We start from the raw sequence: 18857 nt of genomic DNA on the forward strand, positions 1-18857 counted from the left end.
ATGCTCATCAGAGATATTAACCTATAGTTCTCTTTTTCTGTACTGAAATTATCTGGCTTAGCTATCAGTGTTATGCTGGACTTGTAGAATGAATTTGGAAGTGTTTCTTCTTCTATTTCTTGGAGTAGTTTGAGAAGAAAAGGTACTAACTCTTGTTTAAATGTTTAGTAGAATACGCCTGTGAAGCCAGATATCTGGTTCTGGACTTTTGTTTTGGGAAGGTTTTTTTTTATTATTATTGATTATTTTTCATTGCTGGTAATTGGTCTCTTCAAATCTTCTATTTCTTCCAGCTTCAGTTTCTAGGAATTTTTTCCATTTCTTCTACTTTGTCCAATTTGTTGGCATATAATTTTTCATAATACTTTCTTATAATCTTTTGTATTTCTGTGGTGTTGGTCATTATTTCTCTTTTTTCATTTCTGATTTTGTTTGAGTCCTTTCTCTCCTTTTTAAAAAACGATTCTGGCTACCGTTTATCATTTTTGTTGATCTTGTCGAAGAATCAGCTCATGGTTTCATTGATCTGTTCTTTTTTTTTTAATTTCTATTTGATTTATCTCTGCTATAATCTTTATTTCCTCCTGTTACTGGTTTGGGGTTGTGTTTGTTCTTCTTTTTCTAGCTCCTTTAGTTGTAAGGTTGGGTTGTTCATTTGAGATTTTTCTTGCTTCTTGAGGTAGACCTGTATTACTATAAACTTCACTCTTGGGGTGCTTGGGTGGCTCAGTTGGTTAAGTGTCCAACTTCGGCTCAGGTCATGATCTCGCAGTTCACAAGTTCAAGCCCTGCGTCGGGGCAGACAGCTGTGCTGACAGCTGTGCTGACAGCTCAGAGCCTGGAGTCTGTTTCAGATTCTGTGTGTGTGTGTCTCTCTCTCTGCCCCTCCCCTGCTCATGCTCTGTCTCTCTCTCTCTCAAAAATAAACAAAAACACTTAAAAATTTACAAAATTCACTCTTAGAGCAAAGATTTTTGACTATTGTGTTTTCATTTTCATTTTTCTTCATGTATTATTTTCTTTCCTCTTGACTCATTCATTCTTTCTTTTTAAATGTTTATTTATTTATTGAGAGAGAGAAAAAAACGAGTGGGAAAGAAGCAAAGAGAGAGAGAGAGGGAGAATCCCAAGCAGGCATCATGCTGTCAGCGTGGAGCCCCACACAGGGCTCGATTTCACAAACTGTGAGATCATGACCTGAGCCGAAATGAAGAGTTGGATGCTTAACCAACTGAGCCACCCAGGTGCCCCAACTTATTCACTCTTTTATAGTATGTTATTTAATCTCCATGTATTTGTGGTATTTCCAGATTTTTTCTTGTGATTGATTTCTAGTTTCATAGTGATGTGATCAGAAAAGATACTTGGTATGACTTCAATCTTTTTGAATCTGTTGGGACTTGTCTTGTGGATTAACATATGATCTATTCTGGAGTGTCCCATGTACACTTGAAAAGAATGTGTATTCCACTCTTTTAGGACAGAATTTCTGAATATATCTGTTATATCCATCTGGTCCAATACGTCATTCAAAGCCACTGTTTCCTTATTGATTTTGTTTGGATGATCTATCCATTGATGTAGTGGGGTGTTAAAATCCTTTACTATTATTGTATCACTATCAACTACTTCCTTTATGTTTGTTAATAGCTGCTTTATGTATTTGGGTTCTCCCACATTGGTTTCATAAATATTTACAATTGTTGTACCTTCTTGTTGGATTGTTCCCTTTATGATTATGTAGTGTCCCTCTTTGTCTCTTGTTACAGTCTTTGTATTAATGTCTGTCTTGTCCAATATAAGTATTGCTGCCCAGGCTTTTGTTTCACTTCCATTTGCACAATAAATGCCTCTCCATCCCTTCACTTTCAATCTGTATGCATCTTTAGGTCTGAAATGAGTCTTTTGTAGGCAGTATACAGATGGATTTTTTTTTTTTTATCCATTTCATCACCTCTGTCTTTTGATTGAAGAATTTAGTCCATTTACATTCAGAGTAATTATCGACATGTATGTACTTATTGTCATTTTATTACTTGTTTTATGGTTGTTTTTGTAGGTCTTCTCTGTCCCTTTCTTCTCTTACTCTGTTTTCTCATGGCTTGCTGGCTTTCTGTAGTGATACAGTTGGATTCCTTTTATTTTTTACATATCTATTACTAGTTTTTGATTTGTGGTTCCAATCAGGTTTGAATATAACATCTTATGCATTTAGCAGTCTATATTGAGTCAATGGATGCGTAATTTTGAAGCCATTCTAAAAGCACTAAGTTTTTACTTCCTTCTGCCATCATGTTTTAAGTATATGGTGTCATACTTCACATCCTTTTATCATGTGAATACCTTGACTGATTTTTATATATACATTTACTTTTATTGCTTTTGTGCTTCCCACTTTTCTTACTCCTGCTTATGGTCTTTACACTCAACAAGCCCCCTTTAGTATTTAATATTTCTTGGAGGGCTGGTTTAGTGGTCATGAATTCCTTTAACTTTTGCTTGTTTGGGAAACTATCTCTCCTTCTATTCTGGATGATAGCCTTGCTGGATACAGTATTCTTGGCTGCAGGTTGTTTTCTTTCAGCACTTTGAATATATCATGCCACGCCCATCTAGCTTTAGAATGTTTCTGCTAGAAAATTAGCTAATTTCCTTATGGGGAAAAGTAGTATATAACTACTTTTATTTTCTCTTTCTTCTTTTAAAATTCTCTTTATCACAACTTTTTTGCCATTTTATTTACAATGTATTTTGGTGTGGACCTCCTTGGGTTGATTTGGGTGAGGGTGAGGGTCTCTGTGCCCCCTTGGATCTGTATATCTGTTTCATTCCCCATATTCAGGAATTTTTCAGCTATTATTTATTCAAATAAATTTTCTGCTCCTTGTCTTTCTTCTCCTTCTGGGATCCCTATAATGCAAATGTTATATGCTTGATGGTGTCGCTGAATTCCCTTAATCTATTCTCATTCTTTATTATCCTTTTTTCTTTCTCCTGTTCAGCTTGATTGCTTTCCATTATTCTGTCATTCAGGTCACTGACCCATTCTTCTGCTTTCTCCGTTTTTAATTTCAGTTATTAGGTTATTCATCTCTGATTGGTTCTTTTTTAGGTTTTCTATTGCTTTGCTGTGGGACTCACTGAGATTCTCCACTCTTCTCAAGTCTAGTGAGTATCTTTATGATCATTACTTTAAATTCTCTATCAGGCTTATTACTTATCTCCATTTTGTTTAGCTCTTCTACTGTGATTTTGTCCTGTTCTTACATTTGGGACATATTCCTTGTCCACTCATTTGCCTAGCTTTCTGTATCTGTTTCTATGTGTTAGGAAAGTCAGCTATGGCTCCTGCTGGAAAGTAGTGGCCTGTAGTGCAATGTCCCCTGTTCACCAGAACTTGGCACTTTAGGAGTGTCTTCTCCATGTTACATGCACCGTACTGTTGTGGCTGAGTCACATTTGCCTTTAGTCCAGTCATCTGCAATGGGTCTCATTTCCAGCTGTGGAAAGGATTTGGTCCCTCTGTTGTTCATGGACCATTCTGGGGCCATCTTGGGCATGAATAGGGTCAGACCTTGAGCTCTGGTTACATGGAACTGCAGGGCACTCTCCCAGTGTTGTGCTCTAAGAAGCTTTCATTGGTGGGCAGGCCCACAGCCAGACCAGATATCTGCCCCCAACTCACTTATGGGTCCACCACTAAACTGGTATGTATAGTTATCTTCCCTTCTACCCAAGGCAGGAGTCACTTTAGAGTGGTACTGCCCTCTTTCAGGGATATTTGCACACTTCCATGCTTGTGGCATTGCTGTGGATGGACTCCTACCAAGGGCATGGTGGATAGGGAGGGCCCATAAGAGAATGCAGAGGCAGGGCACATTGTATTAGCAAGGTGTGCACAGGTCTGCTGTGGAAGGAGACCTGATCAGCTTTGGAGAATGGTCAAGCCGGGGGGTGTCAGCAGGGGCACACAAGGATGGCACAGGCTGATAGTGAAGCTGGGTGAGAGTGTTTGCACTGTGCTGATTCTCAAAGGTGTCTGGGTATCTAGGCTGGGACACAGGGGAGAAATGTTGCCCACCAGCTCCTTTGTTGTTGGAGAAGTCTCCCAAAGATACCTGCCCCTCCAGCACATGTTCTGAGATTAGTAAATAAATCTAATTCTCATATATCCTGGACATTTTTCAAACTTCTGCTTCTATGCTGTATCTCAGAGGGGTTATTTGTTATGCTATCTCTTTAAGGGCAGAGACTCAGTATCTTATCACCCTCTGGCTCTGGGAAGCCTGCTGATTTTTAAAGTTCCAGGGGTCAAGCCACACTAATTATAAGAACTCATGAAGTTAGGTCTCTCTGGCTTTCAAAGCCAAATGTGGTGGGCATTCATTTTCCCAGTGTGGGTCCCCCATGTCTGGGATGCCTAGTGTGGCACCTGCCTTTCTCCCTTCTCTGTACCTGTGGTGTCCCTCCAGCCTGGGGACAGTCAGTCAGGTTGCAGCCCATATCTCTGCCCTTCCTACTGTTTTTGATGTAGCTTCTTCTCTACATTTAGCTGTGGAGAATCTGTTCTGCCAGGCTTTACATCATTTTCTGGGTTGTTTACACCAATATGGGTGTTATCCAGGTGTATCTGTGGGGTGAGGGAAGCTTAGGATCCTCCTACCCGAGCATCTTCATCAGAAGTCCCAATTTTAAAGTTTTTATTTCTAAATACCTTCCGTAATTTGTCCCTGAAAGTCCTACTGGGTCCTTAAATGTAAGAGGCCATACATTTAATGATTTAATGAAGAAATGATGCCATATTCTTTTCCTCATAGAAAAGAGTGGGGGCTAAGGAGTTAGTGGGCATGTGTTCAAACCATACACCATGCTTACAAACTTGACAAATTACTTAAAATCTCCATGCCTTGAGTTCACAATTTTTAAAATAGTGATGACAATAACAGCATCTCTTTCATTGGTTTGTTTTGATGACTAAATGAAAAAATGTACGTAAAATATTTAGAACAGTGCCTGGCATGTGGTAAATAGTCAATCAATGTCAGCTGTTGTTATTTACATTCTGAGAACTTCTAGATCTTGTATCATAACACTCGTAAGGCATTCTTCCCTTTAATTCTCATGTTCTCCCATAAACTGTAAGTTTTACAAGGACAAACATTAGTTCTGTCTTGTTTACTACTTTTCTTACGGTGTTCAGAAGACATTCTTCCCTTTAATCCTCATGTCCTCCCATAAACTGTAAGTTTTATAAGGACAGACATCAGTTCTGTCTTGTTTACTACTTTTCTCACGGTGTTATGTAGAGTACAGAATGCATACGAGGCACTCCATAAATAATTCTGTAAATTATGGTGTTCTTTGGTGAAAACCTTCAGAAAGGCTTCCACATTTCTCACAGGCTATAAACATCAGAGCCTACGATGATTTCCATCCACTTCCCTCAGGCACTACACAAGTTCAATAAGTTTTTAGCTCTTAATTCAACTATGCAGCTGAATTGTAGTGGCTCCTAACTGTTATTCTAGCATTTTCCTACATACTTCCTCACATTTAGCCATATTCACTGCCGCTAGAAAAAGTTCTGAAAGCACAGGTCTGTCCCTCAATTACCCAATGGGCAACTGAAACACTAATAAAAACATGAGTCTCAAAAGCTATGATTAAGTTTTATATAAAATTAAAGAAGAAATCAATTGAGAGTTAAACCTGGAAAAAAATAATGAAAGTACTGTTTTGATTGATTGTAGTGTTTTGAGTACATTAAGTATTGTGCGAACTCTTACCCTTCTCCACAAATATAAAAAAGAGAATGTTTACATTTCAGAGACTACAGGAGTACAATGAATGAAAAGCACTAGCCAAGTGAACTGAAGAATGTACTTAAAATTTAAGTGTAAATATTTACATACTCTCCTTTCTATCATAATACAACTTTTCTCTTCAGTGTTTACTGAAAGTTACAAGACTATCCCCCAAGATATTCATTTGTTATTATAATATACTACTTAGTATCTCAGGAATGTAATCATTAACCCATGTTATCAATTAGGAAGTTTGTACCTTTATTACAGAATGCTGAAATGCTCATTTAAAATAGGCAATTATTTTTCTCAAATAATAATAAATTTGGAGGTACAGCATCCTAGGGTTGGTTTGCCAACTAAATACTCTCAAGGACCCAGGTTCTTCTATTCCACTGTCCTCAAACTATTGGCCTCATCCTCAAACTTTTCACCTCCTAGTCACAAAATGACTGCCATAGCTCCAATAATCCAATCTAAAAACAATTACATCCAAAGAAGAAAGCAAGAGAACAAGAGGACAGAACTCCTTTCAAATATCTCTCTTTATATCATGAAGTAAATTTCCAGAAGCCAATGGGCGACTTCCCTAAAGGGAAGACTTCAGTCAGAAAAGATTATACCACATGGTAAGGAATAGAGAAAAGCTGGAAAGAAAAGAATACTATTCCCAAGCATTTGCCGTATGAGTCCACCAAAATTTGCAGAAAACTCTTCTGTTCTGGAAACTGGATTATTTTAGGTTTGTATGTTTATCCTTATTTTTCATTATTTCTCCAATGGTTTCCTTTTGAAAATATCATCATGAAAAAGCTATTTAGTAGAGAAAAAACAATAATAAAAGTAGAGTCCTGGTCAGACAAAAAAAGTTAATAGTATGCTCTGAATGGCCAGATGTAAGAGTGGTAAACCCAAGGAGCATGAGAGAATTGAGAAAGACCCAAGAGCTTTCTTTCCTTATCTAGATATTTTCTTTCCAAAATATTTTCTGTACATTATTTACAGGATTCTGTGTAGTAAGTCTAATAGATAGTTAGTGTGCAGAAACTTGCAAAAACTCACAAAATTATAATATATATTACCTTACTCTTTTAACACTGAATATGACTGTTTATACAAACATTCCTCCCACTATGAAGACATTCACCAAAAGTTGAACTATGTCATGAATACCCCATTCCACTTGCCCTAATTTAACTATTTACCTATCTCATATTGTTGGGCTAAGTTTGGGGGAACTAAATACCCATATGGGGAAAAATACAGCTATAAATACTTAATAAACTATTTTGGCAATATTTTATGAACTGGGTGGAGATTACATTGATTTATTATTTATTAAATTATGAATAAATATTCTGTGAACTTTTCAATATGTGTGTTATGTTTCGTGGTAAAATAAAAGTTTAGTATTTTCAATAAATACCATATTAATGTAAATTATTTGAAACTCAAAATACACTTGAAAAATGTCATTATTTTTTTAGGTTAAATAACTTTATTTTTATTATTTTTTATATGAAATTTATTGTCAAATTGGTTTCCATACAACACCCAGTGCTCCTTCCAACAGGTGCCCTCCTTAATGCCCATCACCCACCCTCCCCTCCCTCCCACTCCCCATCAACCCTCAGTTTATTCTCAGTTTTTAAGAGTCTCTTATGGATGAATGGATAAAGAAATTGTGGTTTATATACACAATGGAATACTATTTGGCAATGAGAAAGAATGAAATATGGCCTTTTGTAGCAACGTGGATGGAACCGGAGAGTGTTATGCTAAGTGAAATAAGTCATACAGAGAAAGAAAGATACCATATGCTTTCACTCTTATGTGGATCCTGAGAAACTTAACAGAAGACCATGGGGGAGGGGAAGGAGACTTGTTATTATTTTATTTATTAGATAATATTTCCAAATAAAATATCTTCATAATCCTTAATTAAAATATGTGCTTGTTTCTGGAACCTATTTTTTCTATCAGGTTTTGTGAATTAAACAGCAATTACTGATCATGAATTCTTAATGCGTATCATCATAAATTTTTTTACAATCCCCATAACAAAAAATATTGAATATAAAAGTAACATAGAGTTTTAAATCACTTTTAAAACCATTCAAAAGTTTACAAATGAAATCATTCAAATAAGGAAAGAGCTTTTCTCTTTCATGTTAAACCAATTTAGAGCCAATTTCATATTTCATTTCAAACACTTCAGAAGAACAAAGCCCTAATTTGCAGAACGCTTGTACATTCTTAGAACAATCACACTAGCTTCAATAGTACTAAGAAGGTACATCCCTCTGGTGATGGACCGGAGTATCTGAAATGGGGAAACAGATGTGGGGGCATCTATCTGGAGCAAATTAAGGATTCCTTGCCTGGCCTCCCACAACCACAGACTACAGCATCTACGAATGCTCCTGGCACACTTAAAACACAACTCTTCAGCAGCCTAGACAAGAGCCATGGGACTCTTGTTCACAATGGGCACTGTCCTCCTCTGCATGTAGCTGCTATAGCTGGCCACCAGACAGTGGAGTAACAATATGTCTGGGCTTTTTTTGTGTTATTTTTTAATTTTAATTTTATTTTTTTTTAATATGAAATTGTCAAATTGGTTTCCATACAACACCCAGTGCTCATCCCAACAGGTGCCCTCCTCAATGTACATCACCCACTTTCCCCTCCTTCCCACCCCCCATCAACCCTCAGTTCATTTTTAAAAAATATTTATTTATTTTGAGAGTGAGAGGGTATGCGCTCATGCAAGTGGCGGGGGGGGCAGGGGCAGAGAGAGGAAAGAATCACAAGCAGGCTCCCTGCTGTCAACACAGAGCCCAACACAGGGCCCAGACTCACCAAACATGAGATTATGACCTGAGCCGAAATCATGAGTGGGATGCTTAACCAACTGAGCCACCCAGGTGCCCCTGTCTGGGCTTTAAAAATGGAGCAGTGGGTACCATTTTTGTTTCTTGTTCTTGCTGCTTGCCAAAACCATAGGAGTGCAATCACATCAGACTTCCTTTACTCTTTTTTTTTTAATTTTGTAAAACATTTCTATTTATCTTTGAGAGACAGACAAAACATGAGCGGGGGAGGGGCAGAGAGAGAGGGAGACACAGATCCACAGCAAGGTCCAGGCTCTGAGCAGTCAGCACACAGCCCAATGTTGGGCTCGAACCCACCAACTGTGGGATCATGACCTGAGCCAAAGTCAGACGCTAAACCGACTAAGCCACCCAGGCACAATGAAACTGGTGTAATTTTAATCCCCAGGGTACATTTGACAATGTCTGGAAACAGTTTTGGTTGTCACCATCTGGGGGTTGGGAGGGGAAGGATGGGGAGAATGCTACTGGCATGCGGTGGGTAAAACCCAGGGATGGATGCCCCCAAGCATTCTACAATACAAAGGACAACCTTCCACAACAAAGAATTATCTGGCCCAAAATGTGAACAGTGGTGATTTTAGAAAACCCTTCTATAAAATGACTTATTAGACCTTGGGTCGACTTTTATCTAAAAAAATTTTTTTAATGTTTATTTAATTATTTATTTACTTATTTTTAATATGAAATTTATTGTCAAATTGGTTTCCATACAACACCCAGTTTTCTTTCCAATGAGGTGCCTTCCTCAATGCCCATCACCCATCCTCCCCCCTCCCACCCCCCATCAAACCTCAGTTTGTTCTGTTTTTTTTTTTGAAGGTAAAAATAGATAGTTTTATTACACTATATGTTAACTAACTTGGGTTTAAATAAAATTAAAAATAATTTAAAAAAGATATTTAAGGTGTACAACATCAGGATTTGATGTACATATACATTGTGAAAGAATTCCCCCCTTTGAATGAACACATCTATTACCTCTCACATATTTGTCTTGAGTTTTTGTCTGTTTGTTTGATGAGAATTATTTATTTATTTATTTATTTTTCAATATATGAAGTTTATTGTCAAATTGGTTTCCATAAAACACCCAGTGGTCGTCCCAAAAGGTGCCCTCCTCAATACCCATCACCCACCCTCCCCTCCCTCCCACCCCCCATCAACCCTCAGTTTGTTCTCAGTTTTTAACAGTCTCTTATGCTTTGGCTCTCTCCCACTCTAACCTCTTTTTTTTTCCTTCCCCTTCCCCATGGGTTTCTGTTAAGTTTCTCAGGATCCACATAAGAGTGAAAACATATGGTATCTGTCTTTCTCTGTATGGCTTATTTCACTTAGCATCACACTCTCCAGTTCCATCCATGTTGCTACAAAGGGCCATATTTCATTCTTTCTCATTGCCAAGTAGTACTCCATTGTCTATATAAACCACAATTTCTATATCCATTCATCAGTTGATGGACATTTGGGCTCTTTCCATAATTTGGCTATTGTTGAGAGTGCTGCTATGAACATTGGGGTACAAGAGCCCCTATGCATCAGTACTCCTGTATCCCTTGGGTAAATTCCTAGCAGTGCTATTGCTGGGTCATAGGGTAGGTCTATTTTTAATTTTCTGAGGAACCTCCACACTGTTTTCTAGAGTGGCTCCACCAATTTGCATTCTCACCAACAGTGCAAGAGGGTTCCCGTTTCTCCACATCCTCTCCAGCATCTATAGTCTCCTGATTTGTTCATTTTGGCCACTCTGACTAGCGTGAGGTGATATCTGAGTGTGGTTTTGATTTGTATTTCCCTGATAAGGAGTGACGTTGAGCATCATTTCATGTGCCTGTTGGCCATCCGGAAGTCTTCTTTAGAGCAGTGTCTATTACGTTTTCTGCCCATTTCTTCACTGGGTTGTTTTTTGGGTGTGGAGTTTGGTGAGCTCTTTACAGATTTTGGATACTAGCCCTTTGTCCGATATGTCATTTGCAAATATCTTTTCCCATTCCGTTGGTTGCCTTTTAGTTTTGTTGGTTGTTTCCTTTGCTGTGCAGAAGCTTTTTATCTTCATAAGGTCCCAGTAGTTTATTTTTGCTTTTAATTCCCTTGCCTTTGGGGATGTGTCAGGTAAGAAATTGCTACGGCTGAGGTCAGAGAGGTCTTTTCCTGCTTTCTCCACTAGGGTTTTGATGGTTTCCTGTCTCACATTCAGGTCCTTTATCCATTTGGAGTTTATTTTTGTGAATGGTGTGAGAAAGTGGTCTAGTTTCATTCTTCTGCATGTTGCTGTCCAGTTCTCCCAGCACCAATTGTTAAAGAGACTGTCTTTTTTCCATTGGATATTCTTTCCTGCTTTGTCAAAGATTAGTTGGCCATACGTTTGTGGGTCTAGTTCTGGGGTTTCTATTCTATTCCATTGGTCTATGTGTCTGTTTTGTGCCAATTCCATGCTGTCTTGATGATAACAGCTTTGTAGTAGAGGCTAAAGTCTGGGATTGTGATGCCTCCCGCTTTGGTCTTCTTCAAAATTACTTTGGCTATTCGGGGCCTTTTGTGGTTCCATATGAATTTTAGGATTGCTTGTTCTAGCTTCGAGATGAATGCTGGTGCAATTTTGATTGGGATTGTATTGAATGTGTAGATAGCTTTGGGTAGTATTGACATTTTGACAATATTTATTCTTCCAATCCATGAGCACAGAATGTTTTTCCATTTCTTTATATCTTCTTCAATTTCCTTCATACGCTTTCTATAGTTTTCAGCATACAGATCTTTACATCTTTGGTTAGATTTATTCCTAGGTATTTTATGCTTCTTGGTGCAATTGTGAATGGGATGAGTTTATTTGTCTTTCTGTTGCTTCATTGTTAGTGTATAAGAATGCAACTGATTTCTGTACATCGATTTTGTATCCTGCGACTTTGCTGAATTCATGTGTCAGTTCTAGCAGACTTCTGGTGGAGTCTATCGGGCTTTCCATGTATAGTATCATGTCATCTGCAAAAAATGAAAGCTTAACTTCATCTTTGCCAATTTTGATGCCTTTGATTTCCTTTTGTTGTCTGGTTGCTGATGCTAGAACTTCCAACACTATGTTAAACAACAGCAGTGAGAGTGGACATCCCTGTCGTGTTCCTGATCTCAGGGAAAAAGCTCTCAGTTTTTCCCCATTGAGGATGATATTAGCTGTGGGCTTTTCATAAATGGCTTTGATGATGTTTAAGTATGTTCTTTCTATCCCGACTTTCTTGAGGGTTTTTATTAAGAAAGGGTGCTGAATTTTGTCAAATGATTTTTCTGCATTGATTGACAGGATCATATGGTTCTTATCTTTTCTTTTATTAATGTGATGTATCACGTTGATTGATTTGCGAATGTTGAACCAGCCCTGCATCCCAGGAATGAATTCCACTTGATCATGATGAATAATTTTTTTATATGCTGTTGAATTTGATTTGAGAGTATCTTGTTGGGAATTTTTGCATCCATATTCATCAGGGATATTGGCTTGTAGTTCTCTTGTTTTGCTGAATCTCTGTCTGATTTAGGAATCAAAGTAATGCCAGCTTCATAGAATGAGTCTGGAAGTTTTCCTTTCCTTTCTATTTTTTGGAATAGCTTGAGAAGGATAGGTATTAGCTCTGCTTTAAATGTCTGGTAGATTTCCCCAGGGAAGCCATCTGGTCCTGGACTCTTACTTGTTGGAAGATATTTCACAACTGATTCAATTTCTTTGCTGGTTGTGGGTCTGTTCAAGTTTTCTATTTCTTCCTGTTTGAGTTTTGGAAGTGTGTGGGTGCTTAGGAATTTGTCCATTTCTTCACGGTTGTCCAGTTTGTTGGCAAATAATTTTATGTAGTTTTCCCTGATAGTTGTTTGTAATTCTGAGGGATTGGTTGTAATAATTCCATTTTCATTCATGATTTTATCTATTTGGGTCATCTCCCTTTTCTTTTTGAGAAGCCTGGCTAGAGGTTTATCAATTTTGTTTATTTTTCAAAAAACCAACTCTTGGTTTCATTGATCAGCTCTACAGTTTTTTTTTAGATTCTATATTGTTTATTTCTGCTCTGATCTTTATTATTTCTCTTCTTCTGCTGGGTTTGGGGTGTCTTTGTTGTTCCACTTCTATTTCCTTTAGGTGTGCTGTTAGATTTCGTATTTGAGATTTTTCTTGTTTCTTGAGATAGGCCTGGATTGCGATGTTTTTCCTCTCAGGACTGCCTTTGCTGCATCCCAAAGCATTTGGAGTGTTGTATTTTCATTTTCATTTGTTTCCCTATATTTTTTAATTTCTTCTCTAATTGGCTGGCTGACCCATTCATTCTTTAGTAGGGTGTTCTTTAACCTCCATGCTTTTGGAGGCTTTCCAGACTTCTTCCTGTGGTTGATTTCAAGTTTCATAGCATTGTGGTCTGAAAGTGTGCATGGTATGATCTCAATTCTTGTATACTTGTGAAGGGCTGTTTTGTGACCCAGTATGTCATCTATCTTGGAGAATGTTCCATGTGCACTTGAGAAGAAAGTGTATTCTGTTGCTTTGGGATGCAGAGTTCTAAATATATCTGTCAAGTCCATCTGATCCAATGTATCATTCAGGGCCCTTGTTTCTTTATTGATCTTTGTCTAGATGATCTATCCATTGCTATAAGTGTAAGTCCCCGGCAATTACCACATTTTTACCAATAAGGTTGCTTATGTTTGTGATTAATTGTTTTATGTATTTGGGGGCTCCTGTATTCGGTGCATAGACATTTATAATTGTTAGCTCTTCCTGATGGATAGACCCTATAATTCTTATATAATGCGATTCTTCATCTCTTGTTACAGCCTTTGATTTAAAGTCTAGTTTGTCTGATATAAGTATGGCTACTCCAGCTTTCTTTTGACTTCCATTAGCATGATAGCTAGTTCTCCATCCCCTCACTTTCAATCTGAAGGTGTCCTCGGGTCTAAAATGAGTCTCTTGTAGACAGAAAAAAGATGGGTCTTGTTTTTTTACCCATTCTGATACCCTATGTCTTTTGGTTGGAGCATTTAGTCCATTTACATTCAGTGTTATTAAAGGAAAGCTATGGGTTTAGAGTCATTGTGATGTCTGTAGGTTTCATGCTTGTAGTGATGTCTCTGGTACTTTGTGGTCCTTGCAACATTTCACTCACAGAACCCCCCTTAGGAGCTCTTGTAGGGCTGGTTTAGTGGTGATGAATTCCTTCAGTTTTTGTTTGTTTGTGAAGACCTTTATTCCCCCTTCTATTCTGAATGACAGACTTGCTGGATAAAGGATTCTCGGCTGCATATTTTTTCTGTTCATTACGTTGAAGATTTCCTGCCATTCCTTTCTTGATTGCCAAGTTTCAATAGACAGGTCTGCCACTAGTCTTATGGGTCTCCCTTTATAGGTTAGAGCCTGTTTATGCCCAGCTGCTTTCAGAATTTTCTCTTTATCCTTGTATTTTGCCAGTTTCACTATGATATGTCATGCAGAAGATCGATTCAAGTTACATCTTAAGGGAGTTCTCTGTGCCTCTTGGATTTCAATGCCTTTTTCCTTCCCCAGATCAGGGAAGTTCTCAGCTATGATTTGTTCAACTACACCTTCAGCCCTTTTCTCTCTCTCTTCCTCTTCTGGAATTCCTACAATACAGATATTGTTCCGTTTGAATGCATCACGTAGTTATCTAATTCTCCCCTCATACTCCTGGATTTTTTTTTTCTCTCTTTTTCTCAGCTTCCTCTTTTTCCATAATTTTATCTTCTAATTTTCCTATTCTCTCCTCTGCCTCTTCAATCCGAGCTGTGATCACCTCCATTTTATTTTGCACCTTATTTATAATGTTTTTTAGCTCCTCATGACTATTTCTTAGTCCCTTGATCTTTGTAGCAATAGAGTCTCTGCTGTCCTCTATACTTTTTTCAAGCCCAGCGATTAATTTTATGAATATTATTCTAAATTCTTGTTCCATTATATTGCTTAAATAGTTTTTGACCAATTCGTTAGCTGTTGTACTTCCTGGAGTTTCTTTTGCAGACAGTTCTTCCAGTTTGTCATTTTGGGTAGTCCCTGGGGTGGTGTGGAACTGCAGAGTACTTCCCCTGTGCTGGAGTAACTTGTGTTGGTGGGCGGGGCCGTAGTCAGACCTGATGTCTGTCTCCAGCCCACTGCTGGGGCCACAGTCAGACTGATGTGTACATTATCTTTCCCTCTCCCAGGGCAGAACTCACTGTGGAGTGGTGTGGCCCCTGTCTGGGCTATTTGCACACTTCTAGGCTTGTGGTGCTGCTTCAATGGGATCTGGCCAAGGGCGTATTAGGCAGGTGGATCCTCTTCTGTGGGCCTCTTGTCTACACGTGGCTCCAGACAGTCCATTTTGTTAGTCTTCTGGAGGTTTTCTAGGTTAGTTAGGTAGGGTGGGTGGAATCTAAGTGATCAGCAGGATGAGGTGAGCCCAGCGTCCTCCTATGCTGCCATCTTCCTACCTCTTGTTTTTTTCTCAAATTTGTTTCCATACAACACCCAGTGGTCGTCCCAACAGGTGCCCTTCTTAATGCCCATCACTCACCCTGCCCCCCCTCCCACCCCCCATCAACCCTAAGTTTATTCTCAGTTTTTAAGAGTCTCTTACATTTGGCTCTCTCCCTCTCTAACTCTTTTTTTCCTTCCCCTCTCCCATGGTCTTCTGTTAAGTTTCTCAGGAGCCACATAAGAGTGAAAACATATGGTATCTGTCTTTCTCTGTATGACTTATATCACTTAGTATAACACTCTCCAATTCCATCCACATTGCTATAAAAGGCCATATATCATTCTTTCTCATTGCCAGGTAGTATTCCATTGTGTATATAAACCACAATTTCTTTATTCATTCATCCGTTGATGGACATTTAGGCTCTTTCCAATGGAAAAAAAGTCTCTTTAACAAATGGTGCTGGGAGAACTGGACAGCAACATGCAGAAGGATGAAACTAGACCACTTTCTTACACCAGTCACAAAAATAAACTCAAAATGGATAAAGGACGTGAATGTGAGACAGAAAACCATCAAAATGTTAGAGGAGAAAGCAGGAAAAAAACCTCTCTGACCTCAGCTGCAGCAATTTCGTACTTGACACATCTCCAAAGGCAAAGGAATTAAAAGCATGCTGTCTTGATGATTACAGCTTTGTAGTAGAGACTTCCTTTCCTCTTTATCTCTGTTTCTAGGCTACCTACCACATGCTTGGCAATCAGATTTAAACTCCAGCTGTTCACAGTCAAATCTGATTGCCCTAAATCCAACACCTTAACCTTAACCCATTTGCCATACTGTCTGCTATGCAGAGAAAACTCTGTCCCAATTTTTATTCATGAAGGAGAAAGAATGAGAACTTTGGATTTAAAAAAATCTAAAAAGTTTTTCATTAGTAAGTCAGCCTTAGTGCTGAAGCAAATCAAGGACCTGAAAACATTTCAATTCCTTGAAATAATGGAATGAACTTCGTTGATGAACAGGTACCATTCACCATTCATAACTGCTAAAACAATAAGTTTCTAAGATTTCTTATTTCATGTTTTCTTGGAAAGTTTAACTAAAGGACCCTTTTAAGTTAACATAATCTACTTAAGCAGATTATAATTAATGTAATTTTCTATATATAAAAAAGATTTGATATGTCTTTAACTTATGTTAATATGGGTTGAATGTAAGTGAAACAAAGGATTTTCCAATTTAAATTGTTTAGGAAACAACTACGATATAACAGGAGAAAAAGAAATAAGTATATAACAATATCCACATCTTTTAAAAAGTCACCAAAATACATATACAAAATTTCCAAACATTCAATAGTTGTAAAATAAGCTTATATATTCTGAAATTATTTCACATTGAATTTTCTTATTACATAAATATTTAAAACACTAGGCTTAAATTTCAAAAATTTTATTTATAAATATTAAAATGTGGTTTAAATTAAAAAGTTAAATCAATTAGATTTGCTAGGTCAACACAAGAATTTTGACCTGTGAAGTTAAGACTGTTGACTTCACAGAACTGAGCCAGGCTATGGAGTGCTGATGCCTACATACAGTATTCAGACCACAAGTTATGTGCTATGCCTGTGATAAACATTTTATTTTTTGTTAAGTACCAAGGATTTATAGACACGCATGTTGTATGTCTTATTCTAGGTCTTTATTAAAGCATGTGAACTTCTAAAAACATGTGCTTTAGAGCCAAATTCAAACCAAACAGTTTTAAGCTATTTAACCAGGCATTTAAGTGGATGTAGACAAAGAAGGACAGATGTGGGTATGAGGCATTCATATTTACTTGAGGAATAAAAGTTTTGTTTTGTTTTTTGTTTTTTAATTATGACAGTGGGGCACCTGGGGCCCAGTGGGGCTCAGTTGTTTGATCGTTGATCTTTGGCTTAGGTCATGATCTCAAGGTGTGTGAGTTCCAGCCCCACATCAGGCTCTGTGCTGATGCCGTGGACACTGCTTCAGATCCTCTGTCCCCCTCTCTCTGCCTTCCCCCATTCATGCTCTCTCTCTCAAAAAACAAACCATAAAAATTATGACAGTGTGCTAGGTAGTATACTAAATATAATTACCTGATTATCTGTTCTTGTAGTTTTTTAATGTTTATTTATTTTGGGAGAGAGAGAAAGTTAGAGTGCAAGCAGGGGAGGGGCAGAGAGACAGAGGGAGAGAGAGAATCCCAAGCAGGCTTCATGCTGTCAGCACAGAGCCAGAGGCAGGGCTTGATCTCACAAACTGCAAGATCATGACCTGAGCCAAAATCAAGAGTTGGGCCCTTAACTGACTGAGCCAAATCTTGTAACAATAATTTTAATCTGGTTTAAGCAAAGTTCTTAAAAGCATTAGTTATTTCATAAGGCTATTCTTACAAACTAATGTTTTAGAACTTCTCAAAACTCATGATATCTTTGTATAAACATAAAAATGACAGAGATAATCTAATATATCCCCTGCCTAGGATATATCCCTTGAGAGATATCTGACCCTAAAATCATTGAAAGTAGTTATGGATGGTAGACACACACAAAGTTACACACAAAATAGGAAAATTTTGTAGAGTCCTATTTTCCATTGTATTTATTATAAAGAACTCTTTTTTGTTGCTTGTTTCCAGCAGATAGCATAATATCTAACAGGCTTGTTAAACTATACATAATACTCTGAAAATTGTAGCATGCCTCACCAGGGAGGCTTACCCCCAAACTCCTCAGCCTCAGTATCCCAAGAAATGATCACAGACATAAAAATATTGTGACAAAATATATCTTTGTAACTCACCCTGTAACCTCACTTTAAAATCAAACTTCTCCAGAGACAGATGCATTTTTCTAGCTGGGCATCAAAGCTCTGTAGACAATTGCTTTTGGATAGGCATCATGGCTGAGGACATTATTTCCATGAAAATTCCCACTTTCAAACTCATTCTGGAACAACATTCCAGAAGTTCTCTTATTCCTTCACAATTCTCCTTTCTTCCCTTCCATTTCTTTGTGAGATGCACAGTGGACTAAAACACTAGGCTCTGCACCATTAAGTGTGCCTGCAAGTCACATAACTATTTCCTCATCCAAGAACAAGATAGATAGGCTTATCTTTTAATATAAATTATAAAGAATGTGGCACACATATGGACCATAGATTTAATTTTTCTTGTAAGAGACCAAAGGGAGGAGTCAAATTTACATATTGGAAAAATAAATCCCAATAGGGCAAGGTTTCCGCCATATATTTTTGTCTTTTGAAAGCAGAAAACAAATCTTCCTTTGCAAAAGGAATCCCTGTTTCCTTTGCAAAGGGAATCCTTTGCCATGTGCAATGGCAAAGAATCTTGACATTGCACATGACACCCTATTCTGTAGCCAAGAATATTATTCTGTGATTTTTAATCACAATCACAATCCATGCATACACAGACAAGTTGATGGTAATTTCAATTCTATTTATGACAAAATATCAGTTGACCACTGCACAAACAGAGGCATTCATTATTAGCGGGGATTGGAAAATGTGAGCAGAGTAGTGTAGCTCATTCATTTCCAAGCATCTTCAAGAATAAAAGAAAGAAGCTAGATTCAACAAGGTATTCAATTCCATTACATACATGATAATAAAAATCCAGAACAAGAACCATTACTAAAAGAATCCTAAAAA

The sequence above is a fragment of the Prionailurus viverrinus genome, chromosome D1 (assembly GCF_022837055.1).
Source record: "Prionailurus viverrinus isolate Anna chromosome D1, UM_Priviv_1.0, whole genome shotgun sequence".
Lineage (NCBI taxonomy): Eukaryota > Metazoa > Chordata > Mammalia > Carnivora > Felidae > Prionailurus > Prionailurus viverrinus.